Source organism: Neovison vison, chromosome 5 (genome assembly GCF_020171115.1).
Source record: "Neovison vison isolate M4711 chromosome 5, ASM_NN_V1, whole genome shotgun sequence".
In the NCBI taxonomy this organism is placed as follows: Eukaryota; Metazoa; Chordata; class Mammalia; order Carnivora; family Mustelidae; genus Neogale; species Neogale vison.
The window spans coordinates 137,847,980-137,862,212 of NC_058095.1; the positions used below are offsets into that span (position 1 = coordinate 137,847,980).

At 37.3% G+C, this 14,233-nt stretch overlaps 1 non-coding gene across 1 annotated transcript; it reads left to right on the top strand.

Annotated features, from left to right (window-relative positions):
• Nucleotides 1-279: 279 nt before the first annotated feature.
• On the top strand, nt 280-382 carry LOC122908076. Its single transcript, XR_006384868.1, has one exon. It is a non-coding gene; the product is annotated as a U6 spliceosomal RNA (small nuclear RNA).
• The last annotated feature ends 13,851 nt before the right edge of the window (nt 383-14,233 follow it).

The window sequence follows — 14,233 nt, forward strand, 5'->3', positions numbered from 1 at the left end:
CATCAAGATACCTATTTTTTTTTCTTCCAGCAGAGCCATTTGGCTTTAAAAAGGAATCCACAGTACTTGTTGTATTTAAGTCTAAAATAAACCTGAAAAGCAGCCATGGCGAATTGGTCCTCATCTCCACCGCCAAAAAGTGTGGTTTGGTTATCAGGGCAATTATTTATTGCTATTGAATAGGATATCATTACCTTTGGCTTAATTTTTTTTCCTATGGTCTAATCAAACAATTCTTCAGGATCTCCAAATCAGGGTTTTAGGTGGTTCAAAGAATGCTTGCTTTGGCAGCACATATACCAAAATTGGAGGAACGCAGACAAGATGAGCTTGGTCCCTGAACAAAGATGACATGCAAATTTGTGAAGAATTCTGTAACTTTTAAAAGCCTTAATCACAACTAAAGAAGCTAACATTCATTGAGTTTTTAAAATGAGATTTTTACAATGTGTCAGGAGGGACTATAAGCTCTTCATATATATCATTTCATTTACTCTTTTAAAAACCATATGAGGTAGGAGTCTTCATTACCCTGACTTACGGATGAAAGACCTTTGAAGCAATGCCGCTGGGATTTGAGCAAGACAGGCTCTCTGGAATGTGCTCTTTTAACATTATATATATATACATTATATATCTCTTAATGTGCTTTATGATAACATACGTTTCATCTTATTTTTTTATTTACAATAAGCCTGTAATATAAGTGGTATACAAGGGTTACTGAAGTCACATCTTTGTTGAAGTGAGCCTCAGAAAAATTGAGTAATCAGCTTTAAATCAAATAATTAGAACAAAGCCGGTCATTCTGAATACAACACACACTCCTTCATTCATACCTGGGATGGCACTGACCCATCATTTGCACAAGCACATGTCTGTGTCATTCTTCCGAACAGCTGTGATGATTTTGCCTCCATCCACGCCTAGCCACACTTTCTCCCTGGGTCCTGCCAGTGACTGAGAGTGCACATTGGTGAGCTACACACATATAAGCTGCAACCTTGGTCTTGTTAGCCAGCTGAACTATCTGCAGAGAAAGGAAGTATTCCAAAACGGAAAAGTAAAAAGAATAGCATGGAAGCATGGTATGCTTTTTTTTTTTTTTTCAGGGTGATGTTTCTTGTTTGGTCACTACTCACAAATTATAATGCAATTCTATTTCAACTAGATTTTGGAAGCAACTCCAAGTCCTAATACAGTGCCGCATTCCACGATATCACAAAAAGATAAAAGCCCACAGTCCTATCACATTGGTATGGGCCGGGAATGATACTAGCAAAACTGGCAATCTGAGAATCCCCCCTCCCCACCTCCACTATGTCACAAGGAGTCACTGCTAAGTTAATGCTCCTTCCATTCACACATATTGAAAAAAAAAAAAAAACTTGTAGACAAAACTGTTATTTCTTTAGTTGGGCTCACATTCACGATCAGGCGCACTGGAATGATGGATGGATCCATCGCTGGAGGTAAAGGGGCAGCAGCTCGGAGCACCATGGTGCTGGGGGGCTGGGGTTGCAGCGACTTTTGCCACAAGATGCTTTCCCTCGGGCATTGTAGATCATTTCTGCGCGAAGAGTTGCCTTGGGTGGTAGGCTAATAGGATTCACACGGGGGTTGCCGTGACACTGTGCATGTAAGGGACTAGAGATCGATTTATTAATAGAAACAATAAGGAGGGCCACGTCAGCCACAAGAAGTCAGGGGGGAGAAGAAGAATGATGTTCACAAGAATTTGGGGTCTCCTCCTGAGCCCAGGTAAAGGAAGCCTTGTCTTTGAATGAGTGAAAATTTATCCATCCAGAGTCAAGTCAGTTTCTACAGAAACTTGAAAATGTTTGTAGCCCTAGGGAATGAACGCAGACCTCTGAATCAAGGACAGGCATGGGATAGAAGAATGGCTTAGGCATCTGAAAAAAATTAGAAAGAATTTACATTAAGCTTCCTTCTGAGGAAGGAATGATTGAACTGAATGCTGTTTCTGGCTGTTAAGAAAATAGAGCCTAAAATTACAGTCTATAAATATTAAATTTTCACAAAATGAAGAAAGGGTACAGAGTTGTGCAAGTTGTCCAAGGAGAGTACAGATAGTGGATTAAAGGCAAATTGAAATCAGACAGAGAATGAGCTTTTCTAGAACTATGAAAGATAGCTAGTGACTAAGATCAACATTTGCCATTTACAGCAAAATGTCTCTAATTTGAAACCCAGGGAACCAAAACAATAGATTTTGAATGAGCTAAGTTTCTGTTTATTCTTTTCTTTTTAAATTAAGGAACAGCATAGAAACAGCCTTGAATTACATCTTGTTTTAAATAAACCAATATTGAAGTAATGAAGTCTTTACATATTATTTTAACAGGTAATTCAAATTCCCCCTAATATAGCCAGCTCCATACATTCATCTGTGAGCTACTGCCTAGTATGTGCCCAGCTCTCTGGCTGATGTCACCCACACAGTTAGCGGTTTTCCTGTGACTAACTCACTTTCTGAAGGAAAGGCCTCTCTTAAGTAGGCGGTTGAGAGGATGATGACTCAGTATAGTTGATGAAGCTGAAATCCTTTTCTTCTTTGCACCTAACCAGTCATTGACAAGGAAAATAGTTTCACTTTTTTTCACAGGAAAATAGTTTATTCACAGGAATTAGTAACAAATTCGTGAATAGAGTTCTGGGCTTTAGAAAGAAACGAGGTCCATATCATGGGATATTTTCACTTCCTCCAAAGACTCTGTGTGGTCTTTTGACTGATAAAAGAGTCTTATCCAAAGTCCAGCTCTTGGACAGGGACCTGAATAGTGGTTTTGATGATGAACTACTCTGAGGTAACCGTAGAGTTCCCTAAGAGAACCACCACTAAAAATTGACAAGGCTGGCTCAGACTGGTTACAGAAGGTGAAAAGATAGGATCATATTGCCTACAGAATGTTGTATGCAACAAACACATATACTTTAACCTTTATTCTACCTTAGGAGTAAAACAACAGGAGAATTCTAAGTAAGTTAATTAGAAGAGAGGCAATAAAAATCTAGGTGTCTCCTAGACCTTTGCAGTCCAATGTGCTAGCCTCTAGCCACATGTGGCATTGACCACTTGAAACATGGCTACTCCAAAATGATAAAATACACATCAGTTTTAAAGATTTAGCATAAAAAAAGAATTTATAATATCTCATTACTTTTTATGTTGTTTGCATGTCAAAGTGATGACATTTTGGTTATGTAAGGTTAAATAAACTATTTTATTAAAATTAATTTTACGAGATACCTGGGTGGCTCAGTCATTAAGAATCTGCCTTTGACTCAGGTCATGATCCCCAGGTCCTGGGATCGAGCCCCACATCGGGCTCCCTGCTCTGGGGAGAGCCTGCTTCTCCCTCTTCCTCTGCTGCTCCCCCTGCTTGTGCTTTCTCTCTGTGTGTCAAATAAATAAAATATTTAAAAGTAAGTAAAAATAAATAAAATTAATTCTGCTTATTACCTTTCACACATTTTTAAAGAGGCTACTAGAAAATTGGACATTACACATGTGGTTCACATATGTAGCATTGATCTTATTTCTCTTGGACATGGAAAATCCATGAAATATAGTCTCCCTTTTTTTTTTATTTGAAAGGATTCATTTTCTTGTTAAAGCCATACTACAACCCAAGTCTTGGCCATTGCCATTCTTCATTTTCTAGAGGAGAAAACTCAGGGGTTATGAAGCGTGCTCTAGGTTGTACAAATAGTAATTGGTGAAACCAGGTCTGCCTCACACCCAAATCCATGTTTTGTGTCAACCTTATTCAAGCATCTCTCTTTAATATTCTGATGAGGTGATTTTTTAAGATAGATATGTGTGAAATGTGCTTTAAAAAACTGAATATTCAGTAAGAACTGAAACACACAATTTGTTAAACGTACTTAAAACAACTACAAACAACACACAGGCTAGCCAGGGTATATGGTCTGCCAGTATTTTCTGAAAACTTCTTCTCACAGGCATTTAGGATGGACAGAAGTGGATGGACATGCGGAGTCCAGTTTAGGCATTCCAGACATTCCAGGCATTTCCCTGGCCACATCATTTATTCTTCATAGCAACTCTTAGAGGTGAGATAGCCTCAGAATGGTTAAGAGATTTATTTACTATCTCAGAGCTAGCTGGTCAGTAACAAAGCCAAGACAGAACTCAAGACTGGTTTCTTTTCCCAGGCCATACTCCTTTTGGTTCACCTTTTAATTCAAGCCTAACTTTTTGGCAGCTGGTCTAGACTCTATGTTACCAGCTGCTCTGCTTTCAAAACACATTCTAGTCCATGACCCAGACTGATTGAGGGTAGGGCCTGCCTGATAAAGAGAAGATATAGCCATGGCTTCCCTACATGTGGGTAAGATACGAGAATCAAATTTCCCTTGGCAACACCTGTGGTGTTCATAGAGTTGGAAGAAAATAATAAATCTAGTGTCTTGATGGAATACAAAGGTGAGAAACAAGGCAAATTGTTCACATTGGAATTCAAATTTCAGAGACCAGATTAAAAATGAGAGCTAAGATTTAAAGTCAAAATAGAAGAAACCAGAGAAGCCAATGATACCTAGAAGTAGAGGTTTGAAGAATTCTTCAGGCAGTAGGCAGAAATCTGGTACCATGTTAATGAGGTTTCCTGGCTGAAGTGAATGGACATTCAGGGTATACTTAACCAAAGATGAGTCTCAGACGAAATCGACCTCGGCTCATGCTTGTCCATACCATCCATGGTGGGCTCATCAGTGCCTATAGCAGAGGGAAGACACCAGAAAGAAAGAATTTTCTATTTATGTATGTAATAGTGTAATTCTGGGTTGACTATTCAGTTTTTGCCTTTTCATAAGATTCCTTAATTCTGGGCATTTCAGTTCCCAGATTTTAGGAAGTGCTAGAAATTTAATTGTGGTCTCATTGCTGCTCAGGTTCCAAGTGCCAGTGGCAATGCTCCACGGCTGATGTGACTTGGAGAGGTTTCCATCCAGCCTTCTGAATCTCTGCCTGACTTCTGAGACCACACTGTTGATCACTGCTGTCACATTGAGTCTGTAGATAGGAGAAGGAAATACGGTTTTGAAGATCAGTTGGGATCAGAGTGAAGAAAGATACATTTTCCAGGATAAAGAGTTTGCCATTTATTCTCAAGGCAATGGGGGAACCTCGAAATTGTATGGACAGTGAAGTGGCATATCAAAGCGTGAATTATAGTGATTCATTTCAAGTTTCAGTGAATTTGTTTTGACTGCTCTTAACTAGATTGTGTTTCTTTACTAAAATTTAATTCTTGCTGTGGTTACCTGTTGCATATTACCAAATACATGGTAATTTCATTGAAAGGACAAAATTACAGAATTTTCAGATTATTCATTTATATTCTTCTTTTGAAGAAAGTTTAAAATGCATGAAAGCTTTAAAGTCGTTACTGGAAAATACTAAACTAGAATTATTCATGTGTTCTATATTTTCTTTTGTAAAAACAAAAAAAAAAAACTTTATTTTTTTAGAACTGCTTTAGGGTCCTATCAAAATGAAGAGGAAGGTATAGACTTTTCCCATACTTCCCCTATCCACACACAGCCCTCACTTTATTAATATCCACCACCAGTATGAGACATTTGTTATAATTACTAAACCTACACTGATATGTCCTATATTTTCTTTTTTTTTAATATTTTACTTATTTATTTGAGAGAGAGACAGAGATAATGAGAGACAGAGAGAGAGCACGCATGAGAGGAGAGAGGTGAGCGGGAGAAGCAGACTCCCTGTTGAGCAGGGAGATGGTGCAGGACTTGATCCCGGGACTCCAGGATCATGAACTGAGCCAAAGGCAGTCACTTAACCAACTGAGCCATTCAGGTGCCCATGTCCTGTATTTTCTATCAGTTGATCAAAGCACTTGCTATTTGCTTCCAAGAGTTAAAAAGATAATTGAAATAAGCCAATTCTACTATTGAAAACTTTCACATATTCTATGTAGATAACTTTGTCTAAGTTTGTGTTACTGCATACCATGTTCAAACAATATTAGGGTAGTAAGTGAAATAGAAAGTTCTAAGATTTTTATGGCAGACTTTTCCCTATAAAATTTTAAAGAAATGTCAAGCACATTAAACCAAATAACTACTGAAATGTGTACATGCAAGTCTTCGAGGCTTCAAAAATATAATGTTTTTAGACAGGCTTTGTTGTGTGGTTGTTCTGAATCTTCCTGGCATTTATAACAAATATCAGGTTCAAAAAAATGTCAGTTTCATTATAATAAGAACCAACATTGATGGAGCCTATATTATGATCCAGGCTTTGTTTATTCGTTCATTCATTCATCTCACAAATATTTGCTGAGGATCTAATAGATGCTAGACCACTATTAGCAATATTCTAAATGCTAGGTATGCAGCACTGAATAAGACAAATATCTTGATATCATGAAACTTTTACCTAGTAGGAAAAGCATATTTGTCCATCTTGTTTGGGGCATTTTTAATACATGAGGTAGTATTATATATTTTCTGCTGATGAGAGTAATAGAACCAATGATGATGAAGGAGAGAGAGGATAATGTGGGTGCCTTGATTAAGTGAGAAGGGAAGGAAATAGAGCACACATATATTTATCTGACTCTATAACGTATGTCCTTTCCTTTCTGCCATATCGTCTTAATATGTGGGTGTGTATCTTCACCTTCCTTGGCATTTTATGCATATACATATACAAACATATACACGTACTCATGTACATATATGAGTAGAGTGTCATGGAGGTTAAAAACAGAATTGTTTAGCATCTTGTTCAAGAGGGATGGTTAGTAAATTAAGCTTAACTGTTTTAAATGCAAGTGAAGTAATTTTAAGCAGAATTGTAGAATGGATAAATATGTAATATACACATTAGACATTTATATATATCACATACATTGTATATAATTTGAATTTATACATAACCATGGGAATATATTTGTTTTTTTAAAGTCATCAAAATTTTATAGTTATCTTTATGCTACCTAGAAGATCTAAGAAAATTTCTCATTTTCCATGTAATAAACGGCAGTACTGAGCTGGATCCCTTGATACCAGGAAAGCTTTTTTGCAGGATTAAATGGGATTACCATCACTAGGCCCGCAGGGTGTTTGGTTTTGAATTAAAATATAGAAACCTTATTAACAAAATTTACATTCTTGCCCTAAGCTTAATCTAATTTTACTGATGTCATGGCCTCTAATAGACAACAATACTATAGAATGGCACATGCCTCGTAACCCATCTCTGTCATTGTAATCAGAAGCTGATCACTACAGAGGAAAATAGATGCATGAATTTTAAACTGGTCATCACATGCACATTTTTAAAAAATGTATTACAAACCAACATTTTATTTATGAAAACATTAAATGTTATATTACTACCAAAACTTTTTGTAGTACCCGGAAATTTATTCTAAAATGGAGAGTTTCCTTTTGCTCTTTGCCCAAGTACTGTTCTGTAGCTGACTGTCCTATTTCCCGAGACCAGTGACAGCATCTTCATTCTCTAACAGAAACAATTTACCTGGACCCTCTGCCGACAAGGTTTTAACCCCAAGGAATTGCTTTAATTGGCAACAGGCTTTGTGAGAAGGCAGCGGGGCCTTGGTTTTCCACCTTCTCCCACAGGGAATTTCTTTCACTGTCATTTACAGGAGTCTGGACAGAAAGGGTGGGTCTTCAAAGTGAAATATGGAAATAAGTTATTTTGAGACATTCTCAATGATCCATTCTTAAATAGTTCTGCAAATTCTTTACTTATATATAAATGATGAAACAAATGAAGTAATTGAAGCCAGGGAGGGAGGCCATGTTACTGAGTCCAACATGCCCATTTATATGTATTTAAGAACTGCAGAATGATATGCTGATGGTCATAGTCCCAAAGTCAAGGACAATACATTCAATTTGCAATAATATCAAATTGTTGTATATTCCAATGAAGAAAATATTCTCATACAGGATATTCTTTAAGTTTCGCAAATTTACTTATCTGAAATTTTCTACAGTAGCATCCTAACTTAGCTTTCAGATCCAGGAAAAATAAGATGGAAGACCATATCCGTGGCTTGTTTATTCTCTAGGAAAGAGGACAGTTTTATATACTTTACTCTCAATTTATGGCAGACACACAATTCAACATGTTTTTGTTTTTTGTTTTGTAGTATAAAAAACTGGAAGTGTATATGTGCACTAAGAAAGAAGCAATTCTACCTAAAGCATGAGCACCACATGACCAAATCCTTTGGAGGTAATAAATAATGTCTGGATCTCAATGGAAAATTTGGAAGATAATTATTAAGATTAAAAAATCTAAAAATTGGGAAGGGAAGGATTCTGCCAACTTTAGTTCTGCCACAGATAGGCTTTGCCTATAGCTGACACAGAGAGAGAGAGAATAGGAGGTTACAGAAAAATTTGCTCTGGAAGGCTAAGGCAACTCCAGCTTACCCTGACGTTACAGAAAATTCTGTCCAAAAGAAATAGAATGCAGTTTATAAATGTAAGTCTCACATATCATTTTAAATGTTCAGGTAGCTCTTTCTAAAAATAAATAAAGATAATTTTAATCAAATATTTTATTTAACCCAATAAATCTAAAATATTATCATTTGAACATAAAATCAATAAAACAGTATTGAGATGTTTGCTTTTTTTTTCATATTAAGTCTTCAAAATACATTCTGTATTTACACTCAACATCTCAATTCGGGCTAACACCTCTCAAGGAAGAGCTCAGTAGCCTCACGTGGCCAGTAGCTACCGTTACAGTTAGCAGTTTTAGAGCATGAATACACAAGAAGACTTTCTCATTTTGTTCTTAGTTTTCTTTCTTCACTCCTTCTTTTCTTCCCTCCCTTCCCTTCTTCTCTTCCCCTTTGTTTCTCTCCTTTCTCTCTCTCTTCCGAGTCTGTGCATGCACTAAGGCTACAATAGTGAGCAATACAGACCTAAACCCTAAATCATAAAAACGCCACCTTCTTTCAAAAAAAATTAAAAGCATGGTTCAAACATGAATAAAATAGTATACACTGGTTAAAATTCAGACACAAATATGACTACAAGCCTTCTGGCAGCTGAGAGAAGGTGACAAACAATATCAGTTACACAATTCACAGTATATATGGTCCACAGTCACAAAGATAATCTCAAACAAGTTTCTTCAGAGGAGAACAATTCTCCTCTGACTTCATCAATCTGAAGCCTTATAAACAAGCCAAAGTATGAGTACAAAAGGGTAGACTTCTCTATAAAGTGTGCATGTGGTGATTTTTCAGAATAACTTGGAGAAATAAGACTACAGATCTTCAGCTCTATAATGTGCAAGAAACCATTACCATTTATGACTCACAAGATACCCACGGAAAACACTGATCTTTGTAAAATGACTTGGATTCTGAAAAAAAAAATTGTTTAATGAAACCATTATTATTGTTTTATTATTACATACCTTTTCTTCAATTCAAATTCCTGAACAGTTGGTTGGCCTTCTTTGTTATAGATATGAAAACCAGGAGATTATCACCTAGAACAGCAGTATTACAGAGCTAGAACCAAGTCTTGTGAACAGAAGATCATGAAAATCCATTAAAAACTTAACACAAAAGAAACACAGTGTTTTTATCATCAATAAGCAAATATAGAGAGCAAATTTCATTTAAATATCACCAAGCCCACAAAATATGAAGAACCCACAAAAAGATAAGTGCCTTGGACTGAGCTCTTTAAGAACTGAAATTCTTTTTTTTTTTTTATGTGACACAAAGAGGTAGATTCATATGGACTTGACCATAAAAAGTACTGAAAATATTTTTTGCCACGTAATTTATTTATGCTAGAGGAATATCATTTTAAGTAGAATATTTAAATTTCCAAACAAATTGTATTAACATTACATCTCTAATCAGCTAACTGAGGTTAAATAGGCAACTGCCTTACAATGCAAAGCTACCTTGGGAGTGGGATTGTGCTTCTCTTTAATATAGAAGGATTTCAAATAGGTAATCCTCTCAGTCTCTCAAGAGGAACAACTTTAAGATTTTAATGGATCTGAAGGTCCACAAAATGTGGCCAATCACAGCAGGCTCCCCTACCAACCTCCCTTCATTCAAACACACAACAGATAATGGTTTACTGTACATCAACTGTAGTTTCATCTAAAGGTGAGTGGGACAAGGGAAAGGAATTCAGTGCATTATATAGTTTTTAAAAAGGGTATTGATATCATGCCATCATTATGTTCACTAGAAGACACAACTAAAATATCAAGGGTCCCTCAAGGCTAAATGAAATGGCTAAAGATGTATTTATTGATTTCTAAAGAAATATTACCAAGACACTGGAATAATAACTCACCACCCTTGTAATTGAAAGGGTCCTGGCTCTCTCTAAAACAGACAGAACTCCAAAATACACATGATGCTAAAACTATCTCATGATGTGCTGTGGAACGTGCTTGAATTGGGGAGGGAGGAGAAAAATGATTCAGACATTTAACTTGAACCAAACTATTCTTTACCTTTTCTCTTATTGTTGATCTCTTATTTATTTCTCTTAAGACAAAAATTGTAATTAATTACTTTGAAATCCTGTGTGGAGCTGTAATCACCATCCATCATCTTAGGTTGACATATAATGCATTTATGCACTGAAAGCTTTCTAAATATACATGCAGGATGGGGATAGAGACTCATATACATAGGAAAATCACCACCCACCCTTCAGGGAATTAGAATTTTTTTTCTCTCAAATAATAGGAACATGTGCAGTGACATATTCTTTTTTCTTTTTCATTGACAATTGTCTCCCTTTTTTGTAGATCCTAATGGCGAAATAATGGATCCTGCCAACCATTATAAGCTTAGACCCATCTGGGGACCCATAACTTTTATTGTGGTCCATTATCTGGCCATTAGAGGCCACAAGTGTCCTCAGCACAATTGTGTAACATTTTGCTGAGGGAAAGGTGTGGAAACTGTGGAGGCAGCAGGTTTTTTCTAGTATCTGAAGCCATGGAAACTCCAAAACCTCCTATATTGCGGCCATTCATTTTCCTTATGCTGAAAATTTTATAGTGTATGCCTCTTGGATAAAGTTTCCTTATCCAGCCCTGCCAGAAAACCAAATATTCCACCCAGTACTGGCATGAAACATTCTTGTTTTCTTTTTCTAAGAGTGAGCAGTCCTGATGCTAAGAGGGTTGGTTTTATCTATTTAGCTCAGAAAGCAATATGCTCTGATTGTAGAGAATATTTACTCCCATTAATCATACCTTAGGTGCAAAAGTGACAAAAGGGATGCCTGGGTCTTCTCGAGAGCAGTGCCAACCACACGTGGTCTGCCTAAAGGAGGAAGACTGCTGCAAAGATAGGAGACACGCAAGCAACAGGAAGTGAAGACTCCTGTCTATGTGAGTCTGCTTACTGAAAGAAAGAAAGTACATCATTTTCGTTCCTGCCCCCTCTGTTAGCTACTGGCAAGAGCTTTGATATGCCCACTCATCACTTATGTCATCATTGCTTTCTATTTGTGTTACCCCTTTGATAACATTCCATACTTTGATTAATTTACAAATAAGCATAGTTCAAGATGGTTCATGTGTTTGCTGCCAACTGTGGCCCATCTTGCTTTCAGAGGGCAGAGATTTTATTTCCTGGGCCCAATGTGGAGGGGGTGGAGCCCAGAAGAGGGCAAGTGCTTCATAAGTAATATAGTAAAAGCTTCCCCACTTCTCCTGTCATCCAGCTCCCAATCCTCTCATCATTTTGAATAGCTTTATGGCTGGTTATCCCCACCTTAATTCTTGCATCAGACTCTACATCTTCCATTAACAGTAGCATCGGTGGGAAGTCTTTAGGTTAAGCCTGTCTCTACAGCACCCTGACCTGAGGGCAAAGAGACCATTACTGAGGCTGCTGTAATGGTTTTCTCCTGATATCTGTGAGTCTAAAAGTCAGGAAGCTTAATTAGGAAAGGCCAACAGATCACAGCATAGAATTCCCTGAAGTGGGTAATTTGTGTGTTTACTGACAAACACCATCTATACAGCAATGGCTATTTCACAATATTTAACCAGCAATGTTTACTAGGCACTTACTATGTGCTATACCTTGTGCTAGATGTCAAGAGTACTGTGTTAAATGAGACAGATGAAAACCCCTACTCTCCAAGTGTTTTCTTCTAGTGAAAAAAAGCAGAAAAAATATAAATAATCAGACAATAAAATATCAAACAATTGCTATAAAGAGAATAGAAATATCCTGTTGGTAGCTGGCCAACATATATTAGGTGATTAGGAAAGGCCCATCTCTGAGAGGCTGACATTTACTCTAAGAAGCAAGTTGTTATGAGAGATCTGGAAGTGAACATTGCATGGAAGGAAGCTGGAGCAAAGGCCCCAGGTCTCCACAATTGTAAAGTCCTCAAGGAATGGAGGGAAGTGCAGTGTGGCCACAAAGGAGTGAACAGACATGGAGGCTATGAAGGAGCAATTAGTGAAATGGGAAGAGAAGGGGGTGGAGTGGTTCCAGAAGAGGGTAGCCAGGAGGTCAGATGCCAAACATGTTGTAGATTTTAATTACACCTTAATATAACAAAAACCCTTGAAAGTTTTTAAGCAAGGTTGAGGGATTTTTTGATAATTATTTTCTAAAAAGAGTAGTCAAGCCACTTTGTGGAAGACTACTTATCTGGAGGGGGTGGAGTTAAGAGTGGCATGAGGAGGATAAAAAAGATATGGTATATATATACACACATATACATATACATATACAGTGGAATACTACTCAGCCACGAAAAAGAATGAAGCCTTACCATTTGCAATGACATGGATAGAACCTGAGAGTGTTAAATTAAGTGAAACAAGTCAGTCAGAGAAAGACAAATACCATATGATTTCACTCATATGTGGAATTTGAGAAACAGAATAGTGAACAAAGGGGGAAAGAAGAGACAGACCAAAAAGCCAGACTCTTAAACACAGAGAACAAACTGGTGGTTACCAGAGGTGAATTGGTATGGGAAGAATGGGTGAAACAGGAGAAAGGGATTAAGAATACACATGCTGTGATGAGCACTGAGTCATGTATAGAATTGTGGAATCACTATATTGTATACCTGAAACTAATATAATGCTATATGTTCATTATACTTGAATAAAAATAATAAAATCTAAAAAAAAAATGGTGGCATAAAAAGTCAGGAGAGAATTATAATATTCCAGGCACTGTTAAACTCATCCTGCTTGAATTGGGGTAGACGTGATAACAAGGGGGGAAAATGTCTCCACATTTCTCTAGATTCAGGGTATTCTTGAGCTATAGAATTAAAAGAACTTGCCAAGGTTTTAGTAGTGGATATGGTAAGAGAAACAAAAAAGTAGGTATGATTCATCTCTAACAACTTTGTAAACAGTTCACTGAGCTGAGGGGAAGCTTGAGGGTGTGAACTGGGTGTTCTTTAGGGCCATGTGAAGTCTGAGTTTTCTCTTAGACATTCTGTGGAAGATGTCAAGTAATAATAGATAAATGATGCTCAAAAGAGAATAGGGCTTAAAACAGATTTGAGCTTTAAAGGTACTAAAAAGAAGAGATTCTGGAGCCAAGTCCTTGATCTTTCCAACTTTCAGAGTAGAAGGAACCAGAAATGGAGGCTAAGAAGGAGCACCTGATGGAGTAGGAAGAAAGCTAGGGGTATGTGTCATCACAGTAGAAGATCCAAGGAGCTCCCCACATGCGTTTCAGGCATAGATGCCTGCAGCTAAGGCAGATTATTTATGTGCCCCACTGACCCACGCACAGAATTCTCTGGTTTTGTATATTATTCGTAGGTGCAGCAGTAAGCCCATTGACATATCCATTCATTTTAAGTATCATACACCTGGCCTGGCTCCTTTTTCTTCTTCAGTAAATGTCGAAGTAAAAAGCTTTTTGAATAAGGGCTTTCCCAAATGGCATGTTTCCCCAACGCAAGTTGCTGAAGTTTGGGGATGAAGGCACATTTGTCATGGCCGTTGGCCCTTTCTCCATTTCAGACTCAGTTGTTCCACTACCACACATGGTTGTTGTGTGTACAAATCTGTTAGGCAAATGCACATGCTGCTTAATAAACACCAACACCTTTACAGCAATTACATCTGGTGAGAGCATTGTTAACAAAAGGAATGCTCTGGTACATTGGGCTCTATACAACTACACAC